The 12,435-nt window shown below is 39.7% G+C and overlaps 1 long non-coding RNA gene across 2 annotated transcripts in view; it reads left to right on the top strand.

Annotated features, from left to right (window-relative positions):
• The window catches only part of LOC140598691 (uncharacterized), a 152,043-nt gene extending 140,979 nt beyond the window's left edge, over positions 1-11,064 (top strand). Inside the window, exon 7 of one of the 2 annotated variants that reach the window (XR_012001306.1) lies at positions 8,753-11,064. This is a non-coding gene — a long non-coding RNA (uncharacterized lncRNA). The remainder of the gene's footprint in view (positions 1-8,752) is intronic. The other variant, XR_012001309.1, reaches the window with a different exon arrangement.
• The last annotated feature ends 1,371 nt before the right edge of the window (positions 11,065-12,435 follow it).

Here is a 12,435-nt window from a genome sequence, read left to right as displayed (position 1 = left end):
TATAAATATTTTATCAATAATCAAGTTATAAAAAATTCTATTTAGACTTCAAAGCATTTACCACTTTTTCTTTTCCTTTTGACATTCCCATGTTCCAAAATTGCTTTCTAAATCTAAGAAGATAAAAATTTCTCTCTACGCTTTTTTTTTCAGCAACATAGACGGTAAGGAGGAAAGTACATTAAAAACAATAGAGAAGGGGATCCCTGGGTGGCGCAGTGGTTTGGCGCTTGCCTTTGGCCCAGGGCGCGATCCTGGAGACCCGGGATCGAATCCCACGTCAGGCTCCCGGTGCATGGAGCCTGCTTCTCCCTCTGCCTATGTCTCTGCCTCTCTCTCTGTCTCTCTGTGACTATCATAAATAAATAAAATTAAAAAAAAAAAAAACAATAGAGAAGAGAGGTAGATTTATTACACTTCCAAAGTTAAACTTAGCTTGATTTAACTTCCTTGAAATGTGAGCTACTATCAATTTATGGCTTTAATACAGCTTTATAAATGCAAAAGAACACGCTGGCCAAAGGGTATGAAGAAGTCAGAGAAACATGCTAGATAGTTGAGGGGACAGTGTAGCACAGTGGATAGATCAGCCTTTCTCAACCACACAGTAATGACATTTTGGGAGGATAATTCTTCATTGAGTGGTGGGGGGTAGCTGTACCTGTGCATTGTAGGATTTCAAGCAGCAGCCCTGGCCTATGCCTGATAGACACCAGTGATATCCTCCACACACCCAAGATGACCAAAAATGTCTTCAGAAATGGCCACATGTCCCCTGGGGGGAAAACCACCCCAAGGTGAGAATCACCAGAATAGAGCAAGGGACTTACAGGCCAAAGCTTAGGATTCAGTTTAACTTTTCCCAATTATTAGCTGAATGCTCTTGGGGAAATCACTTAAGTTCTTTGGCCTTTCGTCTCACACCAAAGTAGGCTGAGTCGATTTTATAGGATTTCTAAGTTAAGTGGGTTAATATATGAAAAATGAATTGTAAATAGTATTATCATGATTATTGGGTGACACAAATATAAATTGTGGATTGAAGTTGAGGTATAAAAAGATAAAATTCTATAAGAGACAAAACTAATATAAAGATTAATACGAAGTTCTCAACTAGGGGAACTTTGCTACCCAGAGTACATTTGGCAAAGTCTGAAGGAAGACATGTTTAGTTGTCACAGTTCAGGGAAAGGGTACAACTGGCCTTTAAATTGTAGACAGGCTAGGGATGCTGTTAATCATCCTACAATGCACAGGACAGTGCCAGATGTTGAAGAATTATCCAGCCCCAAATATTAGTAGTGCTGAGGTTGAGCAATTGTGCTTATAAAGCCATGCCTTTTTAATATTGTGACAGGCATTTTGCTTTGAGTGACTCTATTGGGCAAAGTCCTGGCAGGAACCAAAAGGCTCATTCAGCTGGAATCTGGGAAGTGAATTACTTAGCGAGCTATGAGCAGCTTAGGAAGAGCAGCAAGTGATCTGGAGGCTCCCAAGGTTGCCAGTCGCAGGAAGATGGTGCCTCCTCCAAGCAAGAAAAATCTAGGAGGTAGAGACTGTATTTTCCAGAGCCTGGTGGCAGGAGCTGTGTCACAGGTTGCCAGAATTTGGTGCTAGATCAGGAAGGGAGCAGGGGAGATCTACCCCAATCTCTCCTTCTTCCCTCAGATCTCCCTCCAGACCTGATGGGAAGCCAGAGGACGAAGAGATCCAGGGATCACAGGTTTCAGGGGTCATGCCTCCTCGTAGGGCACAAAGCAAGACAGAGAAGAGCTGACTTATCTGCAAGGAGGGGGAAGAGCAAACACAAAATAATCAGCAGTGTGGCCTTTCTTTTTTTTCCCCTTAGCATGCATCTCAGATACCTATAGTCAGTGAAAGGCGTGGAGGAGACGAATCCACAGTGCCAACATTTGCCTGCAAAGTTCATCTGTTTCCCAGGGTCGTCAGCTCATCTTCCAAGCCAGCGTCATACTTAGCAATTCTCAGCTGATGTTCCAGTCTGATATTCCACAAAGAAGTCATGCCCATGGTATGCAGTAGTATGGCTATTTGTAGATACAGGTTTATTGATAAGTTGGAGGATAGAAAGGGGGCTGGCTTCTAGCCAAGGAGCTGGTGTTTGAACGCGGTTGCACCCTCCACCAGTTGTGTGCTCTGGGAAAAATCCTCTGATTTTCCACTTGCAAAATGGAGCAACTGAACAGAACTAGCAGGAGAGTCGCATGGGACCAGAGAGATCCTCTAGTTCCATGTGAATAGTCTGAGGCCCTGAAGGGTGAAGAGAAAACCTTGTTTATTCCAGCTGGAACATTTCCAGCAACTGTGGCCAGAGCAACAAATCAAAGCAATCCAAAGCCCAAAGCAAAAGCTTTGTAGCTGCTGAGACTCAGAGGGTCCTGGAGAGCAATTGCACAATTTGACCAATTAAATGATTACATTTCATTTTTCTCTTTGCGTAAGTATGTCCTGAACACTGACTATATTCCAGGGATTATGGCAAGAGGCTGAGCACCCAATGATGCCATGGTCAAGTTCTGTCTCTTAAGAAAGTTCTCAGCCATGTGGAGGAATTATCTGTCATCTTCATATGCACTATCAAGGGTGTTTCTGTTTTATTTGTATTGTTTAGTCAATACAACAGGCTTGACTAGTGAAAGGCTACCATTTAATGAAAATCTGTCCAGGGCCCCTCAAAACCAGCATGCTCACTCTAGAAGACTCACCTTCCTTTGGGGCTTTGTGAGTCCTGTGCTGGAAACATCAAAGTCCACTGGCTGTTGGGATGTTGTCTTGTGTTTTCTCTAGCTACCGTCCATGTCTCTCTTCTCAGATGTTTCTCAAGGTCTCCCTATGCACATAGCACCCCTCTGGTGTCACCACTTCTCACCAGACCTTGTACACTCCCCTTCTCTCCACCTACTCTGGAAGTCTTGCTTCCTGGCACCCATGTGTGTTACAGTCTTCCCATGTTTCAGGCAATCACTACATCATTCTACCATCCATGGAGAATCTTCTCCAAATTCCTGCCTCTTTCAGTGTTGGACTACTCAAAGTCACAATAGGTGCTTTTTGGCTTTGGAGTTTCCTTCTGTAGTATCGTCTCTTTGATTTTTTTCACTGCATGCTTATCCACCCCCTCCACCCTCCCACCCCTCCTGCCCCTCACACACACACACACACACACACACACACACACACACACACACACACGGCTTGTTGTGTCCTGCAGCCCTGGCCTGGCCTGGTTCCTGTACCACATGTGGCAGCTCGGCAAGAGTGCTGCCTAGGATGTGAGGCGAGGGCCAAGGGCTCAGCCATGAGCTTCAAACAGGCTGGCCATCTTGAATCTTAGCCTTTGATTCAATTCTTCTCTTATTGCTCTCCTCAGCCATTTTCATTGTGATGTTGTTAAATACTTACCATCAACCTGGCCCATTCACCTCTGAATTAGCCCGTGATATAGCTGGAAATTTAGGGAACTCAAGCAAAAATGTTTGGAACACATTACATTTATTTAATTGCAGAACAAAAATTTCTAGTTTCCTTGAAATTCAGGTGCCATTTAAATGGTGTTCATAATCACAGAGAGTGAGGAGAGCAGAGTAACCAGCTGGATGTTTCCGGCTCCGTTAATCAAGGGGACCAAGTTAGTAAGATGGAGTTGGAATGATGTGTCATGATCCCCATGTTTGCCATCAGTTCTCTTTTGCCACTTGGGTCCTAGCATCATGAAAAGAGTCTGGAAGAGTCTCGATCTGAAGCAAATTTTTGATAAATCAGGTTTGTGGAAAGCAAGACTTTATACATTTCTAATAGCAGTTATCTGTTGCTGTACAAACTATTACCCCAAAACATAGTGGCCAGAAGGTGTCAGGGGCTGGAAGACCCCACTTCCGAGGTGACTCACTCACATGGCTGGCAAGTTCATGCTGTTTGTTGGCAGGAGGCCTCAGGTCTTCACCATGTGGATTTCTCCAGAAGGTTGCTTGAATGTCCTCATAACATGGCTTTCCCCAGACTGATCCAAGAGAGCAAGGCAGATTCTGCTGCAATGTTTTTAATGACTTGGCCTTGGAAGTCACACGTGATCATTTCCACAATATCTGTGAATCCCAGGAGCTGAAGTTCATTGAAGGCCATTTTGCAGTCATTATAGAGGGCATCTGGAGGCTGCCCAGATATCAACCAATGTCTAGTGGCATTCAAGGCTTTCAATAAAATATACACATAGTTGAGTAATCAGTTAAAATCTTGGTAATGAAAAACATACTGGAATATCAAAGTATGACTCATTTTTAAAAAGATTTTTAATTTATTTATTCACAAGAGACATACAGAGAGAGGCAGAGACATGAGCAGAGCAGGAAGCCCGATGCAAGACTCAATCCCAGGACCCCAGGATTATGCCCTGAGCCGAAGGCAGACACCCTACCACTGAGCCACCCAGGGGCCCTGAGTTTCATCTTCTTTAGCTCATTCCCATCCTGATGTCTCAATGTCTGCTTGGCAGATCTGCTACCTTTGTTTCCCAGAGACCCTGAGGACTCCACATCATTAGAAGCTAAATTTTCAATCTTTCTATGGTGTATCACTCTCACAGGGTATTAATTTGGCATCTTTAAAGTCATCCAGCCACATCAAAACATTCAGAATATCCAGAAGTTTGGCCATACCAATTTTCATTTACTACCCAAAATATCACTATACTATTTTTGCAATCAACTCTTTGAACTCTAAGAGCTTTGGCTCCAGAGTCTAGCTGATACAATTTCATAGGAAACTCAATGGAAAGATATGATCTTGGAATCTAAATGAAGTAGCACTTATTATCTGAAGGGCTCTCTTTCCCTGTCATAAACTGGCACCCTGACCCCAACAGAGAAGAAATAAGCCCTAATTGATGTCATGGCAAGAAGCCAAGCCAAAGGCTTATAAGTATAGGACAAGCCTCTTAACCACCAGGAAGAGGTTGTTCATACTTGTGCAAGCCTAAAAGGTTAGTACAGCCTTTTCAAGCAAAAGAGGGTCATACTAATAAAAATTTAGTGCCACACAAAATGGAAGCAACCATAGTGTTCACTACAACATAAGTGAACTAAACATTCTCTTCTAGAGAAAATCACTTAATGAATTCCATCTGCAAGTAGTTAATTGGAGTAGTTTAAGGGTTCTAAAAAAAAAAAGTCCTCAATACTGGTGAGTTTTCCTTGGAGAATAGAATCAAAGTCATCACTCAGGGGAAATTATAATTAGTATTACTTACTAAACAAGCATGGATTTTTTCAAATTACAAAATTTGACCACCATTTTATAAGGAAAAACAAATAATAGCCCAGAGCCAAGCAAACCAATTATTAGCAAATACACCCATGAGAAATGCTTTAAGTCTATGAAATTTAGATGCTTTGATCAAATATTGTTAACTTTTAATAAGAAACAAACTGGTGTGTGATATGTCATATTTCAAGTTCATTTTCACTGATGTGTTCTGCAGGGAAGCAATGTTAGAATTTTTGTGAAATTAAGCAATTTAAACTATTTAGCTGGATTTCAAAGGTTTTTTTTAATAAATAGAGAATTAATAGGGATATGGTTTTTTTAAATAGATTTAACACACTGAATAAATGCAGTACAGTAGTTTACTTAAGTAATAGAAAAACCCACTGGAAAAAAAGAATTGACCTAATCATAATAGGATTTTCCCTGCGTATTTTGCAATCAAATACAATCTGTTCCACAGAAGGTTTAATCAAATGAAAACTCAGAGTGTAGTAAAAAAATTGCATAATAATTAAGGGGAGGAAGGTGGTGGAAGACCTTAGTCTGATTTATTAAAATATATGGATAATGGAATAGTTTTTAAGGCATGCTGTGTGGTGGGAGATAATATGTTTCACAGAGAGCAGACTTGGAGCGAAAAGATCTGCAATTTAGTCCTGGTTTCAGTGTGTATTAGTTTGTAACCTTGGACAGGTCACATCTTTTTAAACTTGGATTTTTGGTCTGTAGAGTTGATTTAAAAATAATTATGTTGTTCATTTCACAGTGCTAATGCAATGATCAAAAGAGATCATGTACATGGAAATACTTTGTAGACTCTTAACTGCTAGATATATGTAATTTATTTGAATTGTATTCAAGTATATGGAGTAGTAACCTAAACTGGTGAGCAGTTGTCTAGTACTGACCTTCAGGGAATTTACTTTAATGAATACTTTACTATAATTTAAGTTAACACATTGGGGTGCCTGGGTGGCACAGTTCGTTGAGCACCCCACTCTTGGTTTCAGCTAGGGTCATGATCTCATGGGCATGAAATTGAGCCCTTAGTTGGGCTCTGCACTGGACATAGGGTCTGCTTGAGATTCTCTCTCTCTCTCTCTCCTCATGTGCATCTCCCGCTTGTGTGCATTCTTTCTCTAAAATGGATAAATAAATCTTTAAAAAAATAAATTAACACATCAACTCTGTGTATATAATTACTGTTTCTTGAGTACTCAAAAGTTGTTTTTCTTGAGTGGGCTACCCCCTTCATGGTCTTTTCTTTATTAAAATGAATATGATCATCTCTTTTTGCCTTAAAAGTACAAAGGAAAATTTAAATTTGGCACATGCCCTTCTGTTGTTTCAGTTCATTTATGAAGTGAATAGTCACTGTGTGCTAAGTCTGAGAAATAATCTGATTCATCTTTCGCTCAAAGAGCTTTTTGCCAATGGGGACATAAGCTACAATTTCATATAACTAATTATAATACAAAGCAGATGAAAAACAACATCTATAAGAATGACCCAAAGTGCTGGTGCTATAGGAAAAAACCTGATTTCTAGAGAGAGATTTTAAAAGTTGTATGGATTTGGTTAAATAGCATACTCTATGCAAACAGAGCACCAAGGCCAAGAGTGGTCTGCTCTAGCTGGAAGATACTTCACATGGTGGAAGTAGAGGATACTACATGACTGAAAAGATAGGCTGAGGTTACATCAGGAAGGAATTTGAAAGCAAAACAGGCAGAACAAAAAGCCAACAAGAATAGAAGAGCAACAACTTCTGGTGAGACATGTCTCCAAAGACAAGGGAAACAAAGGCAAACATGAGCTTTTGGGACTTCATCAAGATAAAAAGGTTTCAGGATGCCTGCATGGTTCAGTGGTTGAGTGCCTTTGGCTCAGGATGTGATCCTGGAGTCCCAGGATTGAAATCCACATCGGGCTCCCCACTGGGGAGCCTGCTTCTCCCTCTGCCTATGTGTCTGCCTTTCTCTGTGTGTCTCTCATGAATAAGTAAAATATTTTTAAAAAAAGATAAAAAGCTTTTGCACAGCTAAGGAAATAGTCGACAAAACCAAAAGACAACCTACAGAGTGGGAGATTTTTGCAAATGTTTTATCAGATAAAGGCTTAGTATCTAAAATCTGTAAAGAACTTCTCAAACTCAACACCCAAAGGACAAATACTCTAGTCAAGAAATGGGCAGAAGACATGAACAGACATTTCTCCAATGAAAACCTACAAGTGGCCAACAGACACATGAAAAAATGCTCCACATCACTCAGCATCAAGGAAATACAAATTAAAACCACATTGAGATACCACCTCACACCCATCAGAATGACTAAAATTAACAAGTCTGGAATAACAAATGTTGGGGAGGATGTGGAGAAAAGGAAACCTTCTTGTACTGTTAGTGGGAAAGCAAGCTGATACAATCACTCTGGAAAAGAGTGAAAATAGAGCTACCCAGCAATTGGACTACTAGGTATTTACCCAAAGATACAAATATATTGATCTGAAGGGACACTTGCACCTCAGTGTTTATAGCAGCATTGTCTACAATAGCCACACTATGGAAAGAGCCCAGATGTCCATCAACAGATGAATGGATAAAGAAGATGTGGTATATATATACAATGGAATATTACTCTACCATAAAAAAATGAAATCTCGCCATTTGCAACAGTGTGGATGGAGCTAGAGGGTATTATGCTAAGTGAAATAAGCCCATCAGAGAAAGACAATATCATGATTTCACTCATATGTGGAATTTAAGAAATAAAACAGAGGAGCATAGAGGAAAGGAGGGAAAAATAAAACAAGAAGTAATCAGAGAGGAAGACAAGCTATAAGAGTCTCTTAACCATAGGAAACAAGAACAGCTGGGGGGCAGGGGCATGGGGGATGGGGTAATAGGGTGATGGGCATTTAGGAGGGCATGTGATGTAATGAGCACAGGGTGTTACACACAAGTGAGGAATCACTGAACTCTATCTCTGAAACAAATAATATACTATATGTTAATTAATTGAATTTAAATTAAAAAAAAGGATACTTTTTTTTTCCCTCTTAGAAGATTGTGTCATAATTGTTCTTACGATAGAAACAATAGGGTTCTGGTGGGGAGAAACCTCACAAAATGACACAAATAAGATGATGAAAATAATAACTTAAGTCTCACAATGACTCCATTGTCTTCTAATCCACATTTTACAAATTGAGAAATTCGTCTTAGAGAGGGTAAATATTGCCAGCTTCATTGACATGGACTGAATTGCATCCCTCACAAAATTTGTATGTGGATGCTTTTCCCCATCCAGTATGGTGGTGCTTGGAGGTGGGGCCTTTGGAAGGTGGGTTTCGATGAGGTCATGAGAGGGGGTCCTACTTTGTTGAGATTCGTGGCTCTAATAAGAAGTGACATCAGAGAACTCTGTCTCTCTCTGTGTCTCTGTTTCTGTTTCTGTCTGTCTCTCAGAGCTCCTACAAAGAAGATGTCATGTGAGCACAAAGCAAGAAAGTAGCCATCTACAAGCCAGGAAGAGAAATCTCATCGGAAACCAACCATGCTGGCATCCTAATCTTGGAGTTCCAACTTTCAGAACTGTGAGAAAATATTGTTTAAGCTATCCAATCTGTTTTGGTTATGGTGGCTCAAGCTGAGTAATACAATCATGTGGCTGGTAAGTCTGGGTCAAAACTCAGGCTCGTGCTTTTAATCTCAAGATTAAATAAAAATAATATAATCTACCTTCCCAAACTAAGATAAATAATAATAATAATTGTAATAATAGAAATAATAGCTAACATGTTCTAAATACGTGTATTAACTCATTAAATCCTTAGTATAAAGTTATGAAGTTGGCTCTATTATTATTGTTTAATATGATCATAAAATAATTCATTATAAAAGTAAAGTTCAAACCTCAAAATAAATAACAGAGAGTAATTAATAACCTAAGTGGAGACAGCCTTTTAACAATGGTAGATTGCATTCAATATAGGTACACAACTCTAAGTGAAGTTTTTGGTTTTGTTTTTTTTGTTTTGTCTATAATTAATTCCTAGGCTGATGGTGTCCCTGGAACAACATTTTTGTAATCTCATGCTTTAGATATTAATGGTGAGAAATTATAACGGCTTTGAAATAGAAGAATCCAGAATGTGCGACAGGCATACACATGGGACACAAGCATGCAGACTGACTGGCTCTTAGAAATGTTTATCTGTTTAGAAACCTGAACTTGAAATTTTGCAAGAAAATTCACAATAAGATGCCTGACCATCTGGGTATTCTGAAGCACACACAGCAATCACACATTGCTAATGATCTGTCTAGAGAATAAATTATCTTATTTAAATAAATACCTGTCACAATAGAAAATTTGCCTCAGGGGAAAGATATGCACATATTCATCAAGTTGGGAGGATTATGAAAGGACCAGAAAAAGCATAATTAGTGGGAATAGAAAATATAATGATATGAGGGAATGTGTGAAAGAACAGTTCTTATAAAAGTACAACATTATGAAGGATCAGTTCAAACAGAATAAATCAAAGATTTACTTAATCAAATTCACTTCTCTCTTCAAATTTTCCTCCCCCAGCCCACAAATCTTGTGAATTCTCTCATTTTAAATTGTTTTCTATATTCTTTGTTTTAGAAAAGCAGCATTTTGATTTTAGAGAAGAAAAATCTCCACCAGGTCCTTACCTCAGGCCCACAAAAATAGTTTTTAAAAGTTAAACAATTACAGCTGTAATTCTTGTACAAAATTCAGAGCTGACCTATCTTTTAATAATAACTGCTTTAACCAAACAACAGCTTCAGCACCTAGGAATCAATTGTTTGCTCAGTAGTATGAACCAATGAGATGGATCTCTCACATCTATAAAGTATACCCAACAAATGTGTGAATTCTTACATTATAGCAAGATTAGATTAATCATAGAATAAAATTAATACAATGATATGAATTATATTTATAGATATGTCTTCACGTAATGGATACAATAAAGGACATTCCATTTCCCAACCTAAGTTCTAAAATAATTGAGATAAGACAAAAGGATCAACGGTTAGAGACCAAAATAACCCTTTTGTAACAGAGATCTGTAAGCGTATGGATTTCTCATACTGAACCCCAAGATTAGACAGACTTACAGATCAGCATGGGACTGGAAATAACTCTCAACCTGCAGGTATGGGGCTCTTCCTTAGATGAGCAGAGTCAGGACTGATTCTCTACAGGAAGTTAACTCTTAAGAAAAAAGCAAAAGAAGGATCTGAGTGACCCATGCCTCCTTCTTCTATCCAAGCTCAACCATCACTTATGTCTGAGAGTGTACAGAACTGCTTACAGTATTAACTTGTGAAGTTCCTCTATGTGGAAGGAAACATCAGAAGCTAGGAAGAAGCATTTCCCTGCTCACTATATGTACTGGAATAATTTTTGAGATGTAATCTCTCCAAAGGATACTTGGATAACAATGAGTTCATCCAGTCCAGGTCCCCAGAACCTCCCATGTCATGCAAAAGATAGTTACCTTATTTAGTGAAATTCCAAGAACAAATATTTTGTGATTGCAAAGGTATAATAAAAAATGATCAGACCGCTTCCCATTCCCTAGGATGGCTATAGTAAAAACCACAGAAACTAATATGTGTTGGAGAGGATGTGGAGAAATTGAATCATTGTGCTTTGCTGGTGGGAATGCAAAATGGGGCAGCTACCGTGGAGACAATTTCATGGTTTGATACTGTGTTTATAATAAAAAATATATATTTGGTCTTTGTCCCATTTCTGGCACAGAACCTCTAAAAGGCTTTTAGTTTCCTAAATGTTGAAAGCAACAAAGCTGTCTCTTGTTAGGTTAATGAGGTGAATTTTGGATCCTGTCTAAAAATGGGGGCTGGTTGCCAGGAGAACCAACCATGTGATTAGAAGGTTGGAACTTTCAATCCTATCTCTCAGCCTGCAGGGAGAGGAAGAAGCTTCAAGGTTGAATCAATCACCAATGGGCAACGATTTTATCAATCATGACTATGTAATGAAGCCTCCATAAAACCCCAGAAAGACAGAGTTTTGGAGAGCTTTGAACACATGGAGGTGCTGGCAGAGTGGCATGCCCAGAGGGGGCATGGAAGCTCTACACCCCTTTCCCTAAATTTGCCTTATGTATCTTTTCCATCTGGTTCTTGAATTATATTCCTTTATAAAAAACCAGTGATCTAGTAAGTAAAATGTTTCTGCTCTATCAAATTAATTGAATCCAAGGAGAGGGTCATGGGAACCTCTGATTTATGGCCAGTTGTTTAGGACAGGTAACAACCTGGACTTGTGTGTTTTTTTTTTTTTAAGATTTTATTTATTTATTCATGAGAGACACAGAAAGAGAGAGAGACACAGGCAGAGGGAGAAGCAGGGAGCCGGATGTGGGACTGGATCCTAGGACTCCAGGATTACACCCTGGGCCAAAGCTGGCGGTAAACTGCTGAGACACCCGGGCTGCTCTGGACTTGTGTTCTGAAGAAAAGACTCACAACAGCCATACTCTCAATTTCCAAGGGGAAAGAATACTTTATTGATGTTATAACAATCTAATAGAAGCAAGAAGAAGAAAAGAAAAATCTGCACATAGATGAGGGCAAGAGTAAGCAATAAAGAAGAATAAGACAAAATTACATCAAATCGGGTACTTAGAACATCCCACCTCATTAGCTGGGGAAGCCCCGTGGAGACAGCCAGGTTGGAGTCCCCACTGAGAGGCCTGGGTGGAGTGCCCTCTCCTCAGGTGAGGCTTCCAACTGATTATCCTTATTAGGGCTGTATTTATGGGGCAAATGGCTGGGTCTGAAATTAAACATTTGTTTGCCTACATGTAGTTTGGAATGAGGTACATTTCTATGTTAATCATGTCTTTACATTTTCAAGGAGGCTTTGTCTTGCCTCCCTTCCCAGATTCCACCATTCTGGGTGGCCAGGGCCACCTGGAGCTGGAGGGGATAGAAGGCAAGATTTATAGCTCTTGGTGTCCAGACCAGAAGAGCCAGTTGTGACCTGGAAGCTAGCAAATGTCAACTAATCAGGCTCCTGAGGTCACTTGTGCAGCACAAGGCTCCCTAGACTATGGTGATCAATTATTTAGCCAAACACCAGT

The sequence above is a fragment of the Vulpes vulpes genome, chromosome 4, assembly GCF_048418805.1.
Source record: "Vulpes vulpes isolate BD-2025 chromosome 4, VulVul3, whole genome shotgun sequence".
Classification (NCBI taxonomy): Eukaryota; Metazoa; Chordata; class Mammalia; order Carnivora; family Canidae; genus Vulpes; species Vulpes vulpes.
Note: the sequence above shows the minus strand (reverse complement) of the source record. Positions and strands in the feature narration are given on the sequence as shown.